Here is a 17,842-nt window from a genome sequence, read left to right as displayed (position 1 = left end):
ATTATAGCGAGAGCGGATAACGATAGATCACGACTGTTGATAGTCGGTGACTTCAACTTGAAATCCATAGACTGGGAAGCATATGAAGCTAAAACAGAAGATTTTTGGACCTGTAAATTTGTAGACCTCATCCTGGAAACATTCTTGTATCAACATGTTAAACAAGCTACGAGGATGAGGGAAGGGGACGTTCCCTCCATGCTAGATTTGATATTTACCAGGAAGGAGGAAGAGATATTTGACATTCAGTACCTTCCTCCCTTGGGTAAAAGTGACCATGTCTTTTTGGGAATATTGTATGCAATGCGTTATAAGCTGGAAGAAAATAAGGAGGTTGAAGCAGTTGAAAAACCAGACTTCAGGAGAGGACATTATGGTGACCTTAGAAATTTTTTTAGTGAGTATAATTGGACAGACTTGATGCTAGGCAAGGAAGTGAATGAGATGTATGGCAAGTTTTGTGAAATATATGATAAAGGCACAAAAAAATTTATACCAAAACAGAGATGCAGAACTAGGAAACAGGATTGGTTCAATAGAAATTGCGAGAGGGCTAGAGACCGAAAGACACAAAAATGGAATCAATACAGGAAGAGGCCGAACCCCCAAACATACCAGCGATACAAAGATGCGAGAAACAACTACACGGCAGTGAGGAGAGAGGCAGAAAGAAATTTTGAAAAAGGGATTGCGGACAAATGTAAAACAGAACCAGGTCTATTCTATAAATTCATAAACAACAAATTGCAGGTAAAGGATAATATTCAGAGGTTGAAAATGGGAAATAGATTCACGGAAGATGAAAAGGAAATGTGTGAAACACTAAACGAAAAGTTCCAAAGTGTGTTTGTACAAAATGAAATCTTTAGGGAACCAGATACAATAAGAATTCCAGAGAACAACATAGAACACATAGAGGTGTCTAGAGACGAAGTGGAAAAAATGCTCAAGGAGCTCGGTAAGAACAAAGCAGCTGGCCCAGATGGCGTTTCACCATGGGTTCTGAGAGAATGTGCATCTGAGCTCAGCATTCCACTTCACCTGATCTTTCAGGCATCCCTGTGTACAGGAATCGTAGCAGACGGGTGGAAACAGGCTAACATAGTTCCAATCTACAAAAGTGGCAGCAGGGAAGACCCCCTCAATTATAGACCTGTATCATTGACAAGTGTAATAGTGAAAGTATTGGAAAAACTAATCAAAACTAAATGGGTAGAACACCTAGAGAGAAATGATATAATATCAGACAGACAGTATGGTTTTCGATCTGGAAGATCCTGTGTATCGAATTTACTCAGTTTCTATGATCGAGCCACAGAGATATTACAGGAAAGAGATGGTTGGGTTGACTGCATCTATCTGGACCTAAAAAAGGCTTTCGACAGAGTTCCACATAAGAGGTTGTTCTGGAAACTGGAAAATATTGGAGGGGTGACAGGTAAGCTTCTATCATGGATGAAAAATTTTCTGACTGATAGAAAAATGAGGGCAGTAATCAGAGGCAATGTATCAGAATGGAGAAATGTCACAAGTGGAGTACCACAGGGTTCAGTTCTTGCACCAGTGATGTTTATTGTGTACATAAATGATCTACCAGTTGGTATACAGAATTATATGAACATGTTTGCTGATGATGCTAAGATAATAGGAAGGATAAGAAATTTAGATGACTGTCATGCCCTTCAAAAAGACCTGGACAAAATAAGTATATGGAGCACCACTTGGCAAATGGAATTTAATGTTAATAAATGTCATGTTATGGAATGTGGAATAGGAGAACATAGACCCCACACAACCTATATATTATGTGAGAAATCTTTAAAGAATTCTGATAAAGAAAGAGATCTAGGAGTGGTTCTAGATAGAAAACTATCACCTGAGGACCACATAAAGAATATTGTGCAAGGAGCCTATGCTATGCTTTCTAACTTCAGAATTGCATTTAAATACATGGATGGCGATATACTAAAGAAATTGTTCATGACTTTTGTTAGGCCAAAGCTAGAATATGCAGCTGTTGTGTGGTGCCCATATCTTAAGAAGCACATCAACAAACTGGAAAAGGTGCAAAGACATGCTACTAAGTGGCTCCCAGAACTGAAGGGCAAGAGCTACGAGGAGAGGTTAGAAGCATTAAATATGCCAAAACTAGAAGACAGAAGAAAAAGAGGTGATATGATCACTACATACAAAATAGTAACAGGAATTGATAAAATCGACAGGGAAGACTTCCTGAGACCTGGAATTTCAAGAACAAGAGGTCATAGATTTAAACTAGCTAAACACAGATGCCGAAGAAATATAAGAAAATTCACCTTCGCAAATAGAGTGGTAGACGGTTGGAACAAGTTAAGTGAGAAGGTGGTGGAGGCCAAGACCGTCAGTAGTTTCAAAGCGTTATATGACAAAGAGTGCTGGGAAGACGGGACACCACGAGCGTAGCTCTCATCCTGTAACTACACTTAGGTAATTACACTTAGGTAATTACTAAGGGCTTCACCTCTAACAAGCCTTAACCACTGTGCTTCTCGGCCTCTAAATATGGCACCCACCCCCCCTGTGTGCAGGAATTAAATTTATGGGATTTTTTTTTCTGGGGGGATCCCTGTACGCTTCCAGGAATTTATCCAGGCTGATATGCTAATGTCAGACTTTGGCATCAGTCATGTGTATGGAGTTCTATGGGCCTACCGGGGGACCACGAGCCAGAATCTGACCCCCCAGAAAGGCATGGGGAGCAATGGCCTATAGTAACCTCCGTGTGGTTGGAAGCATTCTATGTCTGCCTGTCACACTTCGCCGTGTCGCTGTCTGCACAGCTCCCCCCCATCCCCAGGAGGGGGAATGGGGGAGCCCCAGATCACCACGTTGGCTATACACCCTTCAGTTCTAAGGCTGATGCTAGAGGCAGAGGTCGTGTGCTCTGGCTCCAGGGATTTTTCAGCGCTGTGCTTAGTGTGGTGGCTGTCTTCCAGGGGTGCGAGAGCCAGCAGTTATTCTACAGTACTCGGGCTGCATGTGCCTAGAGTTACCTTCCCTAGGTGCCCTGTAAGTACTGCCCTTGGAGCTTGGGGTTACCTTCCACAAGTTTCTTGGGTTATGCCTCTGCTGGGCTGTTTAAATGCTTGTTTTTTTGGCCGCCCTTTGAGTGCTTGGGTGTTTTGTCTCCCTTGATTACCATAGGGTAAGGGGCGCAGGGTGCTGCACAGCTTGTTTTCACCATTCACAGCGGCAGGCTCTGTTCCTTTGGGTACGTTGTCCTCTTGCGTTTTTTTTTTTTTTTGCGCCTTGTTGGGGGGGGGGGTCTGCCCTGCTTGCCCCTTGGTATCAGACCTAATACAGTTTTCTTCTGGTGGTGCCCCCTGCTAGGTCCCCGTGAGTGTACACATTCCTGAGGTTCAGCTTTAGAAAGTTGCTTGGTAGTTTTGGGTGCTGGTTAGCATTACCCTGCCTGGGATTCCCTGAGCGTGAGTTCCATCTCAGGACCCTGGGAAACCCCATGGGGGCACGTGGGTCCAATGGATGTGACCCTGGAGCCCCCCCCCCCTCTCTTCGTGCGAGTTCGAGGGTTGCTCGGTCCCCTTGTCTCAGGGTGACTCACTGTTTTTGCCTCCGTCACTCTGCCTGTTGGGTCGGTGACACTTTTGACTCGGAGTCCTGCGAATTCTGCTGCTTGCTTGTGACTGAGTTTACCCAGTCTAATGGGCGCAGGCGTTACATTTGCACTTTAGGGTGTTGCAACGCACTAGGTTGGTTGCTCACCCAGATGCCCCGTTTTGCTTATAAGGACCCGGACTTGGGGGTGGGGGTCGCCTCGACCTTGGCTCAGTCCGCACCTCCCTTTCTGGGTCAGGCACCCAGAAAGGTAGGCGCCCCAAAACGAACCCTATCTGGGTAAAAAATTGCTGCTGAAAGCCGAACTGTTGGACCAAACTCCCCAAACAAAAAACGAGCAAATGAGCATGACATCACAACTGTCACTGCCCTGCTGCCTGCACAGCTCCCTCCCTCCCTCCCTGGGAGGGGAAAGGGGGAACCCCAGACCCCCCTCCCCCCGCACCGGCTATCCACCCCTAGCTCTGTGGCTGATGTGAGATCTGACGGTCATGCGACTCTGGCTCCAGACTTTTGTCCAGTGCTGGACAAAAGTGCCTTGTGTGTGCTACTGTTTTGTGGTGGTGTACGAGCATGGAGTGTTTTCACCAGTACTCGGGCTGCAATTAGTAGTTTGCTTGGTAGTTTGGGGCGCCGTTTAGCAGTAACTTGCCTGGGCTTCCCTTAGCAGAGACTAAGGGTCCTGGAAACCCCCATTGGGGTTCAGTGGTCCGATGGATGCATCCCCTTAGTCCCATCTTGCTTCGTGCGAGTTTGAGGGTTGCTCTGTTCCTTTGTCTCAGGGTGACATTTGCCTGTTCTGCATCTGTCATGCTGCCTGTTGGGTCTGTGACACCTTCAACCCCGGAGTCCTGCGAGAGGTGTTTTGGTACCCTCTGAGTGGGGCTTGTTGTTGCATGACTGTTGTGTGGTTTTCCTATCCCCTCCCCCCCATACAAGTTTGATATGGGGTCAACCCCTCTTCGGGTTCGGTTCCTGATTCCCTTGGGTACTTTGGTCCATTCTTTCCCGGAGGTTTTTGACTTCTCACATCCCGCCCCATGAGGTGCGGGAGGCCATTGCAGCTTACCTCCTACGTGACGAGGATTACGCCTTGATAATGAATCCTGCCTCTTTTTGAGTTCGGTTCTTCCTTTCCTTACTGGGTGTGTTATGAGGTTCCGGAGTCATCCTGGTTGGCAGACTCCTATTTTTTCGTTATGGGCATGGAATATGTTCTGCTGGTCCCCTGCACACTTGAGTGGTGAAAGGCCCCTACGGTTGTTCAGGCTTACCTGGGGGGAAAGGGGGGTGCCAGTTTGAATGCCTCAATGCGTGTTTGTTCGCAGCTTCCTTGGGATGTTGGCCTAGTAAAGTTTCACGGGCAGGTTCCCTCCCTTTCAACTGCCCTTGTCTCTGAGAACTTGCGTGCCCGTGCCCATTTGGCTTTGGTCTTGTGTTTCTTTTCCCTTCTCGAGCTGTCTTTAGATTGGCTTGAGGAGGATGTGGAGGCACTCGGGGCCGATCCTAGGTCTGGTGTGCTGGTTTCAGCGTTTCGGGCATCTGTTGCTCTGTTGAAGTGTTTGTGCCAATCCTGCGGGAAGCGGTGTTTCTGTTCTTTGCTTCTCGTCTCGCATGCCTTCAGGCGGTGCTCGCTCAATCCTTGGAATCTGCTTGGGCCCTGGCTCTTAGATTTTCTATGCCTTTTTGTCCCTTACAGTTTGCAGAGTCTGCAGTGGTGCAGTTTTTGCAAGTGGTGTTTTTCTAGGTGTCGTCCCATGTGGGACTTGTTGGTTCACGGGGGAGCTTTGAGGGATCTTTCTGGAAGGGTCATGCCAGGGCTCAGGGTTCCTCCCATTGTGGTAGGCAAGTGGTATCAGTTTCGGAGCCGGCGCAGCCTTCGGAACCGACGACGTGTGGTCTTCGCAGTGATTTCTTTACTCGTAAGTCAGCTTTTTTGTAAGGGGCGTCGGCCCTTTCGCAGTTCGTCTCCTTAACAGGACGATGGGGTGGAGGCTCGCATTGTTTGCTCACTCCTGGTCCCATGATTCATGGGCATTTTGGGTAGTTTCTTGTGGTTTGTGGTGGCGTTAGGTGGCCCCTCCAATGCCCAACCCCCTCCTTCAGGGTGTTCGGGGCTGGTGGGGCAGGCTTCTCCTGCGCTCTGTCAGGTCATCTTGGAGTGGGTATGCTTGTGGCATGGTCAAAACGTCGTCGTCCCTCAGGTGGGTTTCCCACCTGTTTATGGTTCCGAAACTGGACTGCATGGACCTGTGGTTCATTCTGGACTTGTCCCATCTGAACCCCTGGGTCTTTTGCCCCACCTGTCGGATGACTATGCTGTCCCAGGTTTGCCTTCTTTTGGAGCTGGGCGCTTGGATGGTGTGTCTGGACCTTTGGGACGCGTATTGGCACATTCCGATTCATCCGGAGTTCAAGGACTGGCTTAGTTTTGTTGTAGGGCATCAGGCTTACCACTTTTATTGCCTTCCATTCGGCTTGAATTTGGCACCTTGCATGTTCACACACCTTGTTCGGGTCGTGGTGGCCAGTCTGTGTCTCTTGGGGGTTTGGGGCCTGGCTTACCTCGACGACCAGCTGGTGTGGGCTCCCAGCCTGTTCGCTTTTCTGCTTGCTTGGAATTTGGTTCTTTCCCAGCTCGCTGGGTTCAGGATCCTGGTGAACTTTAGGAAGTCTCATCTGGTTCCATCTTAGGTTCAGACCTGGTTGGGTCTTGTGTGGGACTCTTGGACCGCTTCCTTTTCTCTCCCTCCGTAGGTTCTTCTGTGGCTGCGGTCCCACCTTAGCTTGTTTCTGGGGGCTCCCAGGTCATGAGGCGGTTGCTCGGGAGTTTGTGCGGGAGACAGAATTTTGCGGTGTTGGTCTACCCGCTGGGCTGGGTTTGGCTTTGTTGGCTGTTCTGGTTCCTTCGGGGACGTCCGTTTCGCCTCTCTCACAATCGCTAGATTCAGCCTCTAGGTGCCTTACGTCAGCTGCTGCGTCGCCGCCTTTCTCTAAGGGTTTTTCAAGGTTCAGTGCCTTGGTGCCTACCCGAGCCCTTGCTCGATGTGTTCCTGGAAGCGTCGTCTGAGAACGATTTGGTTCTATTCGGACTGTTCCCCAGTGGTTCATTGACTGAATCAAGGGGGTTCAATGCAGTCCTTGGCTCTTTGGGGCTAGTTGCTTCAGTTGACTCATCTGCTTAGTTTTCGGGGTTTGGATCTTCTGGCAGTGTCTAGGGGGGTTTCCAACGTCCTGGTAGATTGCCTGTCCTGTTTCAATTTCCTGTTCATGGAATGGACCGTCGACGATAACACATTCCTTTGTCTCTGCTGGACGTTCTGGTACCCAGAGGTGGACCTCTTCGCGTCAGCGAAGGGGGAGCCTCAGACCTAGCGCCGGCTATCCACCATCAGTTCTTCGGCTGATGGTAAAGGCTAAGGTCATGTGCTCTGGTTCCAGTGGTTCTTTCAGCACTGTACCTAGAGTGTGGTGACTGTCTTCTAGGTGGTGTTTGAGCCGGGAGTGATTCTCCAGTACTCGGGTTGCATGTGCATAGGGTTTCCTTCCCTAGGTGCACTGTAAGTACTGCCCTTGGGGCTTGGGGCCACCTTCCACAAGTTCCTTGGGTTTTGCCTCTGCTAGGCCGGTTACTGCTTGGTTTTTGGCCGCCCTTTGCGTGTTCGGGTGTTCTGTTTTCCTTGTTCACCTTAGGGTAAGGGGCAGTTTTGCACTGGTGGGGCGCATGTGCTGCGCAGCTTGTTTTCACCAATCATGGTGGCTGGCTCTATTCCGCCTGGGTACGTTGTCCTCTTGCGAGTTTTTTTTTTTCTTTTTGTTTATCTGCCTGGTGGGAGAGGGGGGTTTGCCTTCGTTCTTGCCCCCTGTGTTCCCTTTATACGGAGTATTCTTCCTTCTTCAGGTGGTTGCCCCTACTAGGTCCCCGTGAGTGTACATGTTCCGGGGGTTCAGTTCTTAGAAGGTTGTTTGGTAGCTTTGGGCGCTGGTTAGCAGTACCTTGCCTGGGATTACCTGAGTGCAAGTCCTCTTATAGTAAAGGCTTAGGACCCGGGGAAACCCCTGGGGGCATGTGGGTCCGATGGATGTGACCCCGGAGTCCCCCGTCGCTTACAGCGAGTTTGAGGGTTGCTCTCACCACTTGTCTCCGGGTGACTCTCTCTGTCTTTGCCTCCGTCATCTGCCTGTGAGGGTCAGTGACACCTTCAACCCGGAGTCCTGCGAGTTTTGTTGCTTGTGACTCGTTTACGCAGTCTTATGCTGACTATGCGGGTGTGGGCAGCACGGGCGTTGCACGTTGGGCTTTGTTGGTGGCAACGCTCTCGGTTTGCTCCCTGGAAGCTCTGAGGCTGCCTCGTTTTGGGGGGCTTGGAGGTGTTGGTTGCTTCGGTTCCTTCCAAGCCCCCATGTCTTTTCCCTATTGTGATCTACTCTGGTTCCCTCTTCCTACTTGCATCCGGCTCCTTACCGTCTGTGGGTTCGGGGTCGTTGGTTTTGAGACTCGGGCGATCTCAGCGAATTCCCCTTCTGGGGCAACGACGTGGGCATTCGAGCCTGTTCCTCCAGCTGTGTTGTAAGAGTCTGCCAGTGGGCTCCCTTCCTTAGTTTTTTCGTAGCTGCCCCGGTTTTTTCTTGTCAGGCTGGGGCTTTGGGGGGACGGCTCGGCCCTGGGGCCTGCCGTGTGGGTTCCCGGGATTGGGGATGGGCTGACATAGGAGCCTAGTTCCCCGTTGGACCCCACAGGGGTTTTTCTACCCTCTAGGCGGGGCTTGCGGTTACACTGAGTGGGTTTTTTTCCTCCCCCCCTCGCTGTACGAGTTTTTGGGCGTCGGCCCCTCCAAGGGCTCGGTTCCTTGTCCCCTAGAGTCGGTTGGTTCTGTTCTATAGGTGAGTGCTTTCTTCTGTTATTTCCCCCCTTTTTCTTGGGACGGGATGTCTCCGTCATGTTCCCCTCTTCTTGGGGGAACATGACTTTTGGTCTCGGGTGTGACTGTGCCTTTATGTGCTTTCATGCCTTGTGCTTGCTTCTGTGTTCTCGAGGGTTCGGGAAGGTTTTCGCTACTTCCTTTATTATTGGACCATCTGTTGTCTTTCGATGTGGCTTCCCTCCGGTCCTTTCTAGGGCTTGAAGGTCCTGTTTCGTTCTTTTGTGCAGTGGCGCTGCTCGTTTTTTTTTGCATACTCCTAGTCTTGGACGCCGGATTGGGCTACTTGTAGCCCAATTGGGTTCCCGATTGCGTTCCTTTTCTTCCTTTCGTAAGCCGGCTATGTTGTCGCTGCTTACTCCTCTTTTGGCTCCTGTCCCGTGTGATGGGCTGTTTGTTCTCTTTAGCGGTTCATTTGGGTCGCGTACTGTTTGGCTACTTTACTTATAAAGTAGTCCTACTTGGCGCCTTCCCGCAGAGCGGGTTAAGCGGTTCAGACAGCGTGTCTTGCGCATGCGCCGTGGGAGTTTGTTTTGGTCTGGGTGGTGTGCACCAATGCTGGTGTTTTGTGTCTCTTTTTTCTCGGGTGCTTCACCTCTCGCTCCTCTCCATTCTCCGGTCCGTGCCCCGTAGCTCCTGGGGTGTTCTGGATTGCAGCTATGGGGAGGACACCGGGGTTTTCCCTGTGTAATGGGTGTGGGGCGTCTCTTTCGCCTCTACCCTGCTCTCCTGCATGTGCGGTTCTAGCCTTACCCTGGCGGTGCTCCCGGGATCTTCTCAGCAACGTTGTGTTGTGATACGTTCGTGCCTACGTTCGACAGCTGAGTTTCTGCGGTCTGGCGTCTCTTTCGGCCAGTCGCTGGATACGTTTATCTTCTAAATAAATAAAATTGTAAATGTTCGTTTGTTCAAAATCACTAATCTCTGAAAGTTCTTCACCGATTGCCTTGAAATTTTCACATAACGGTCCATTCGCATCCGAGCGGATTTTTATATACATACTATATAGATGTCACGTCTGTGATGGGAAAAAACATACTTTTTTTGAAAAGCTGTGTTTTCCAATTGAGGGAAATCTTTGAAACCTCTTTACCAATTACTTTGAAATCTTGAAACAACATTGCATTCGAATAGGCGAGTTTTTTTATATACTTACTATATACTTGCCTCACCTATGACAGGAAAAAAACATGTTTTTTTTTAAAAAACAGCGCCATCTGTAGGACGTATGAGCAACACACCCTGTAATCTCCAAAAGTTCTTCACCGATTGCTTTAAAATTTTGACACGACGTTCCTTTCGAATATGTGTGTGTTTTGATATACCTACTATTTAGATGCCACAACTGTGATATGTAAAAACATGCATTTTTTTTAGAAAACGCCATCTGTTGCATGTAAGAGCAACATACGATATACAAGATATGTTACGATTTAAATTCAATGTTTCCGATTGCATTGATATACAGGCATACCTCAGTTTACGAGTTTAATTGGTTCCTGGAGACGCCTCGTATTCCGAAAACTCACATTCCGAAGTTAATTTCCCCATAAGAAATAAAGGGAAATGAATTAATCCGTTCCTGACTACCCCAAAAACCCCACATCAAACTAAATTTTTATACCTAATTTACCTAATTCATCTAAATAAACCTACAAAACTATGTTCCAGTTATTACTTACCTTGCTGTCGAGTGCTGTAGGCGTATGGAAGATGGTGAGGAGGGGGGAGGAGGAGAGGAGTTACTGTTTGGAAGTTACTGTCTTCCATAATCACATCAGGCAGTGAGGACCTTTCTGGTGTGCTCTCCCTGGGACGTTTTATCTGAGTGCCACTAGGTCCTGGTTGAGGCTCACTGCTCGATTTCCTCACCACAAATCTGTCCATGGAAGCTTGCTTTTCCCTTCTTCGCAAGCTCTCTCTGTAGTAAGGCATCACATTGTCATTGAAAAGATTAAGACAACGGCCTACTATAGCTTTCTCTGGGTGAGTCTGTTCAACAGTTGTTTGAATCTCTTCCCACATCTGACACACCTTCTTAATTACTGCAGAAGGGACATTCGCTGGTGCTGCTGCCACCTCCTCCTCCACTGCAGAATCATTCGCTGCTGCGTTGGCTTGCTGTTCCTGTTGAAGGGCTTGGAGTTCTTCGGTGGTCAGTTCTTCGTTGTGTTCTTCCACCAACTCCTCCACATCATCACCATCCAATTCCAAGCCCATTTGCTAGCCTAGACTAACAATTTCCTCAACAATAGGCGCATCATTTATAGGCTCAAACCCCTCAAAGTCTAGTTCTCTCACACATTCAGGCCACAATTTTCTCCAGCCAGAGATCAGGGTTCTTTGAGTCACTTCTTGCCAGGCTTTGTCAACGAGTTTTAAAGCACTACAAATGTTAAAATGCTCTCTCCAGAACTCTTTGAGGGTGAGGTTTGTGGCTTCAGTCACTTCAAAACATTTCCGGAAAAGTGCCCTTTCATAAAGTTTCTTAAAATTCGCTATGATTTTCTGGTCCATAGGCTGAATTAGAGGAGTGGTGTTAGGAGGAAGGAATTTAACTGTGAGGAATTTATTGTATTGCAACAAATCATCTTCCAAGCCTGGAGGATGAGCAGGAGCATTGTCAAGGAGAAGCACGGCTTTGAGTGGCAATTGTTTCTCCTGCAGATATTTTTCTATGGCAGGGCACAGCACTTCATTCACCCACTCCGAAGAAATAAGCCTAGTCACCCATGCTTTTTTATTAGACTTCCACATCACACACAAATGCATTTTCTGCACTTTATACTGTTTGAAAACCCTTGGATTTTCAGAATGATACACTAGCAAGGGTTTAATTTTCAAATCGCCACTCGCATTTGAATACAGCACAAGCGTAAACCTATCTTTCATAGGCTTGTGTCCAGGCAAGGATTTTTCCTCCTTGGTAATGTATGTCCTCTTAGGCATTCTTTTCCAAAACAGTCCTGTTTCGTCACAATTAAACACTTGTTGCGGTAGGTATCCCTCAGCCTCTGCAAACTCTTTAAATTCGTCAATAAATCGTCCAGCGGCTGGTTTGTCTGAGCTGGCTGCCTCCCCATGCCTTGTAACACTATGGATACCACTTCTCTTTCTAAATTTTTCAAACCAGCCCCTGCTTGCTTTAAACTCTTTCGTATCTGCATCACTCGTTGCAGGGGTATTCTTTAGAAGGTCTTCGTGCAACACCCTGGCTTTCTCACAAATAATGGCCTCCAAAACACTATCACCCCTCAACTCCTTGTCGTGTATCCAAATTAATAACAACTTTTCCACTTCTTCAAGTATTTGTGGTCTTTGTGCCGTTAATGTTCTTACTCCTTTTGCCACTTTAGCACCCATAATCTCATTTTTCTTCTTAAGTATAGTGCATATTGTTGATGTGGCTTTGTTGTACTGCCTACAAAGTTCAACAACACGTGTACCGTTCTCATGCTTCCGAATGATCTCTTGTTTCTCCTCTATTGTCATCCTCACATGAGCTTTCTGGCCTTTATCCTTACCACTGGCTTTCTTGGGACCCATGGTGAGATATATAATAACAAATTGTATAGACAAATCACCAAAAATCCAACAAAACACTGAAAATCCGCGAGAAGAATTGATGTGGGGGTAGTCACTGAGCGCGAGACAATGGTAAACTGAGGGGCGGCGGGGCAGAGGGGCGACGATCGCCGAACCACCACGCGCTAGGTCGGCCTGTACGCGTATCAACAAACTCGCGTCCCGAGGTAACCCTCGCCTTCCGAGACAAATTTTTGGAGTAAATACTGCTCGTCTTCCGAAAAACTCGCATACAGGGACACTCGCATTCCGAGGTACCACTGTATTGAATTTTAATAGATTTTGATTTATTTATATTTTGATTTAATTATTTTGTGTGACATTGCATTGGAATTGAGCTGTGTTGTTTACCATACCGTTCATTTTGTGGGTATAGCTAATTTTTTTCTTTTTTCATTGTTTTTCATTCCTTTTTTTAACTGTTCTTCTTATTTTTCAGTGCAATTGGTGGTGAAATTGAGCTGTGTCGATTGATCAGAGTTTGAATTGAAATATTTCATTAGTATTTTTTGTTTTTGTTTTAAAAACAAGAAAATGGACAACACACTTATTTCACAGCTTCAAATGTGCAGCAAACAGCTATGAATCCACCGGCTACAACGTTAACTGCTTTCTTCACGTTATGTCAAAATGACGCGTTTGCAAAAACATTACTGTATTCGGAAGTGCCTACATATTACACATGGAATGCCAGTAGAAAATCATTCGAATGACGTAAATGAGGAAAGCGAGTCGACAGACAACCTGGCATATTCAAACAAACTACGATAGGCAGACTGTACACCGTGCATTCCAATCAAGATGAATGCTTCTTTCTTCGGAAGCTGTTGGCAAATGTCCCTGGTCCAACATCTTTCCAGCAATTGAGATTTGTCAGCGGCATAACACATGCCACTTTCCGTAGTGCATGTCAAGCTCTGAATTTATTGGAGAACAATCGACACTGGGATGTACGCATTATTGACACGTCTAACATGTCACATCCAAATCAAATCAAATGAAATCCGTGCATTGTTTGCAATCATATTGACCACCGGCTCTCCTTCATCTCCAACAGAGTATGGGAGAACCACAAATCGCACATAGCTGAAGATATTGTCCATCGAATACGCAAGGAAAATTCAAATATGAACATGAATTTCACAGCAGAAATCTATAACGAAGCGTTGATAATGATTGAAGATTTGTGCTTAGTAATCACGAACAAAGTTCTCAATCAATTGGGAATGCCATCACCGAATCGATCTGCTGCTGCTTCGTTCAATGTAGAATTGCGTCATGAACAAAATTACAACACGGGTGATCTGTTGTCGTATGTTCAATCAAATATTCTTAAGCTAACGCTTGAGCGAAAAAGCATTTATGAGGAAATAATTCAAACTGTCTATAACGGGTTTGGAGAAATCTTCTAAGATGCGTCAGGAGGAACTGTAAAACCTTTTTAATTAGATTGATTTTGGCAGCATTTCTATCCCAAAATGGCATAATCTTAGCTCTTGCATCGTCCAGAATAACTGTGACATTGCTACCAGGTGGAAGAACTGCTACTTCGGCTTTGAAATTCCCATTAAACATGCAATTCATTAAAACTCCCACGTGCAACATTTCCAAAGCATCCGACATGGGAAAAGTATTGCAGAAATGTAAACTTATTGTTTGGGATGAATGCACAATGGTCCACAAAAAATTGCTCAAGGCTCTTGATCGATCATTGCAAGATTTGCGTGGAAACATCAGACCATTTGGGAACGCATTAATATTGCTTGTAGGAGATTTCATGCAAATATCACCTTGTAACTCCTCGATCAACACCAGTGAACGAAATAAATGCATGCCTGAAATACTCTACTTTGTGGTGCTACATAAAGATGTTAAAATTAACTACAAATATGTGTGTCCAACTGCAAAACTACTCATCAGCTGAGATATTCTCACATCAATTTCTGGAAATTGGGAATGGAAACGTGGCAGTCACAAGTCCGTGGACACTGAATTTATAGAGCAGAACCAGGTCTGTTCTATAAATTCATAAACAACAAATTGCAGGTAAAGGATAATATTCAGAGGTTGAAAATGGGAAATAGATTCACGGAAAATGAAAAGGAAATGTGTGAAACATTAAACGAAAAGTTCCAAAGTGTGTTTGTACAAAATGAAATCTTCAGGGAACCAGATACAATAAGAATTCCAGAGAACAACATAGAGCACATAGAGGTGTCCAGAGACAAAGTGGAAAAAATGCTCAAGGAGCTAAATAAGAACAAAGCAGTTGGTCCAGATGGAGTTTCACCATGGGTTCTGAGAGAATGTGCACCTGAGCTCAGCATTCCTCTTCAACTGATTTTTCAGGCATCCCTGTATACAGGAGTTGTAGCTGATGTGTGGAAAAAGGCTAACATAGGTCCAATCTACAAAAGTGGAAGCAGGGAAGACCCCCTTAATTATAGACCGGTATCATTGACAAGTGTAATAGTCAAAATATTGGAAAAAATAATTAAAACTAAATGGGTAGAACACCTGGAGAGAAATGATATAATATCAGACAGACAGTATGGTTTTCGATCTGGAAGATCCTGTGTATCGAATTTACTCAGTTTCTATGATCGAGCAACAGACATATTACAGGAAAGAGATGGTTGGGTTGACTGCATCTATCTGGACCTAAAAAAAGGCTTTCGACAGAGTTCCACATAAGAGGTTGTTCTGGAAACTGGAAAATATTGGAGGAGTGACAGGTACGCTTCTAACATGGATGAAAAATTTTCTGACTGATAGAAAAATGAGGGCTGTGATCAGAGGCAATGTATCGGACTGGAGAAATGTCACAAGTGGAGTACCACAGGGCTCAGTTCTTGCACCAGTGATGTTTATTGTCTACATAAATGATCTACCAGTTGGTATACAGAATTATATGAACATGTTTGCTGATGATGCTAAGATAATAGGAAGGATAAGAAACTTAGATGATTGTCATGCCCTTCAAGAAGACCTGGACAAAATAAGTACATGGAGCGCCACTTGGCAAATGGAATTTAATGTTAATAAATGCCATGTTATGGAATGTGGAATAGGAGAACATAGACCCCACACAACCTATATATTATGTGAGAAATCTTTAAAGAATTCTGATAAAGAAAGAGATCTAGGGGTGGTTCTAGATAGAAAACTATCACCTGAGGACCACATAAAGAATATTGTGCGAGGAGCCTATGCCACGCTTTCTAACTTCAGAATTGCTTTTAAATACATGGATGGCGATATACTAAAGAAATTGTTCACGTCTTTTGTTAGGCCAAAGCTAGAATATGCAGCAGTTGTGTGGTGCCCATATCTTAAGAAGCACATCAACAAACTGGAAAAGGTGCAAAGACATGCTACTAAGTGGCTCCCAGAATTGAAGGGCAAGAGCTACGAGGAGAGGTTAGAGGCATTAAATATGCCAAAACTAGAAGACAGAAGAAAAAGAGGTGATATGATCACTACATACAAAATAGTAACAGGAATTTATAAAATCGATAGGGAAGATTTCTTGAGACCCGGAACGTTAAGAACAAGAGGTCATAGATATAAACTAGCTAAACACAGATGCCGAAGAAATATAAGAAAATTCACTTTCGCAAACAGAGTGGTAGACGGTTGGAACAAGTTAGGGGAGAAGGTGGTGGAGGCCAAGACCGTCGGCAGTTTCAAAGTGTTATATGACAGTGTGCTGGGAAGACGGGACACCACGAGCGTAGCTCTCATCCTGTAACTACACTTAGGTAATTTCTGTGGTGGAAGCAGATGAAGCGGTTAATTATCCAACAGAATTTTTTAATTCACTCGATCTGCCAGGGATACCACCACCACACGATTTGCAATTAAAAATCGGCGTGCCAATTATCATAATACGAAATATCAACCAGCCGAAGCTTAGCAAGGGCACGCGGCTTGCAGTAAAAAATTATTCAGCAACGTCGTAGAAGCAACAATCTTGACAGAACCTTTCAGAGGTGAAGATGTCTTCATTCCTCACATTCCTATGATTCCAACGGATTTGCCATTTCAATTTAATAGAGTGTAATTCCCAATTTGATTGCCGGTTGCGATCACTATCAACAAAGCTCAGGACCAATCTTTAGAATTGTGCGGTTTAGATCTAGACACGGATTGCTTCTCATAGGAATAAGAAACTTAGATGATTGTCATACCCTTTAAGATGACCTGGACAAAATAAGTACAGTATATGGAGCACCACTTGGCAAATGGAATTTAATGTTAATAAAGGCCATGTTATGGAATGTGGAATAGGAGAACATAGACCCCACACAACTTCTATATTATGTGAGAAATCTTTAAAGAATTCTGATAAAGAAAGAGATCTAGGGGTGGTTCTAGAATGAAAACTATCACCTGAGGACCACATAAAGAATATTGTGCGAGGAGCCTATGCCACGCTTTCTAACTTCAGAATTGCTTTTAAATACATGGATGGCGATATACTAAAGAAATTGTTCACGACTTTTGTTAGGCCAAAGCTAGAATATGCAGCAGTTGTGTGGTGCCCATATTTTAAGAAGCACATCAACAAACTGGAAAAGGTGCAAAGACATGCTACTAAGTGACTCCCAGAACTGAAGGGCAAGAGCTACGAGGAGAGGTTAGAGGCATTAACCCTTAAATGGCGCATAGCTATATACCATTTGACACCCACAGGCGCATACCAAAAAAAAAAAAAAAGTTTTCTTCCTAACCTGTTAATTTGTGTTCACTGATCACGGGAAAAATAATAAAAAAATCGTAAGTGGCATATATTGCCTGCTATAGGGCGGGGAAGTGTGGCAAAAATCAGACGCTGACTGAGCGTGCGTCCCAGGCGGTCTGTTGATCGCCAGCTGTCAGGCCAGAGTTTCCACAGAGATAATTACCTAATTATTTCAATGTCTCTGATTGATTTTTCGTAGCTTTTTTGCTGTAATATTATTCAATAGTGTGTAGTGTGATGTATTTATATAATAAAATGAGTGAATCATCGCTGTACTCAAAAATATGGTGTGCATATTGTTGATTCAATTATGTTCATCAAACAGTGAACAAATACTTTGTCGGTTATTACACTATATACACAGGTTATATATAAGTATCTGCATGTTTTGTTCACCATGACAAACCACTAAGTTGGTATGCTGTGTGGCAGTGGCAATGGCAGGCAGTGACTGGCTGCCACTGGCTGCCACTCCCTCCCTCACCTCACCACACCTGACTTGCCACCATTCTCCACCCACCATACTGTTTTTGCTTTTATATACAGACGTTATATATAAGTATTTACATGTTTTGTTCACCATAACTGTACATCTAAGCGTGTATGGTGAGTAAAGGCTCAAAGACGTACCTACTCACACAGTCAGCTGGTGGCGGCCGCCATCAAGGCCAGACGCACTAATATTTCTCCTACAACAATACTGTTTGTGGTGTTATTACGCTATATACACACACATTATATATAAATATCTACCTTTTTTATTCACCATCCTTGTACAAGTAAACTGGTATGGTGCCCAAAGACCATCGTGGTCATCAGTAAACAACATAAGTCCTGCAGACGACGCTCCACCCTCAACAAAATGGTGGCTCCCAACCTCCTACTCTCGCTGTTATCTCACACTATACACACGTTATATATAAGTACAGGCATACCTCAGTTTAAGAGTTTAATTGGTTCCTGGAGACGCCTCGTA

This window comes from Procambarus clarkii, chromosome 13 (assembly GCF_040958095.1).
Source record: "Procambarus clarkii isolate CNS0578487 chromosome 13, FALCON_Pclarkii_2.0, whole genome shotgun sequence".
Taxonomy (NCBI): domain Eukaryota; kingdom Metazoa; phylum Arthropoda; class Malacostraca; order Decapoda; family Cambaridae; genus Procambarus; species Procambarus clarkii.
Note: the sequence above shows the minus strand (reverse complement) of the source record.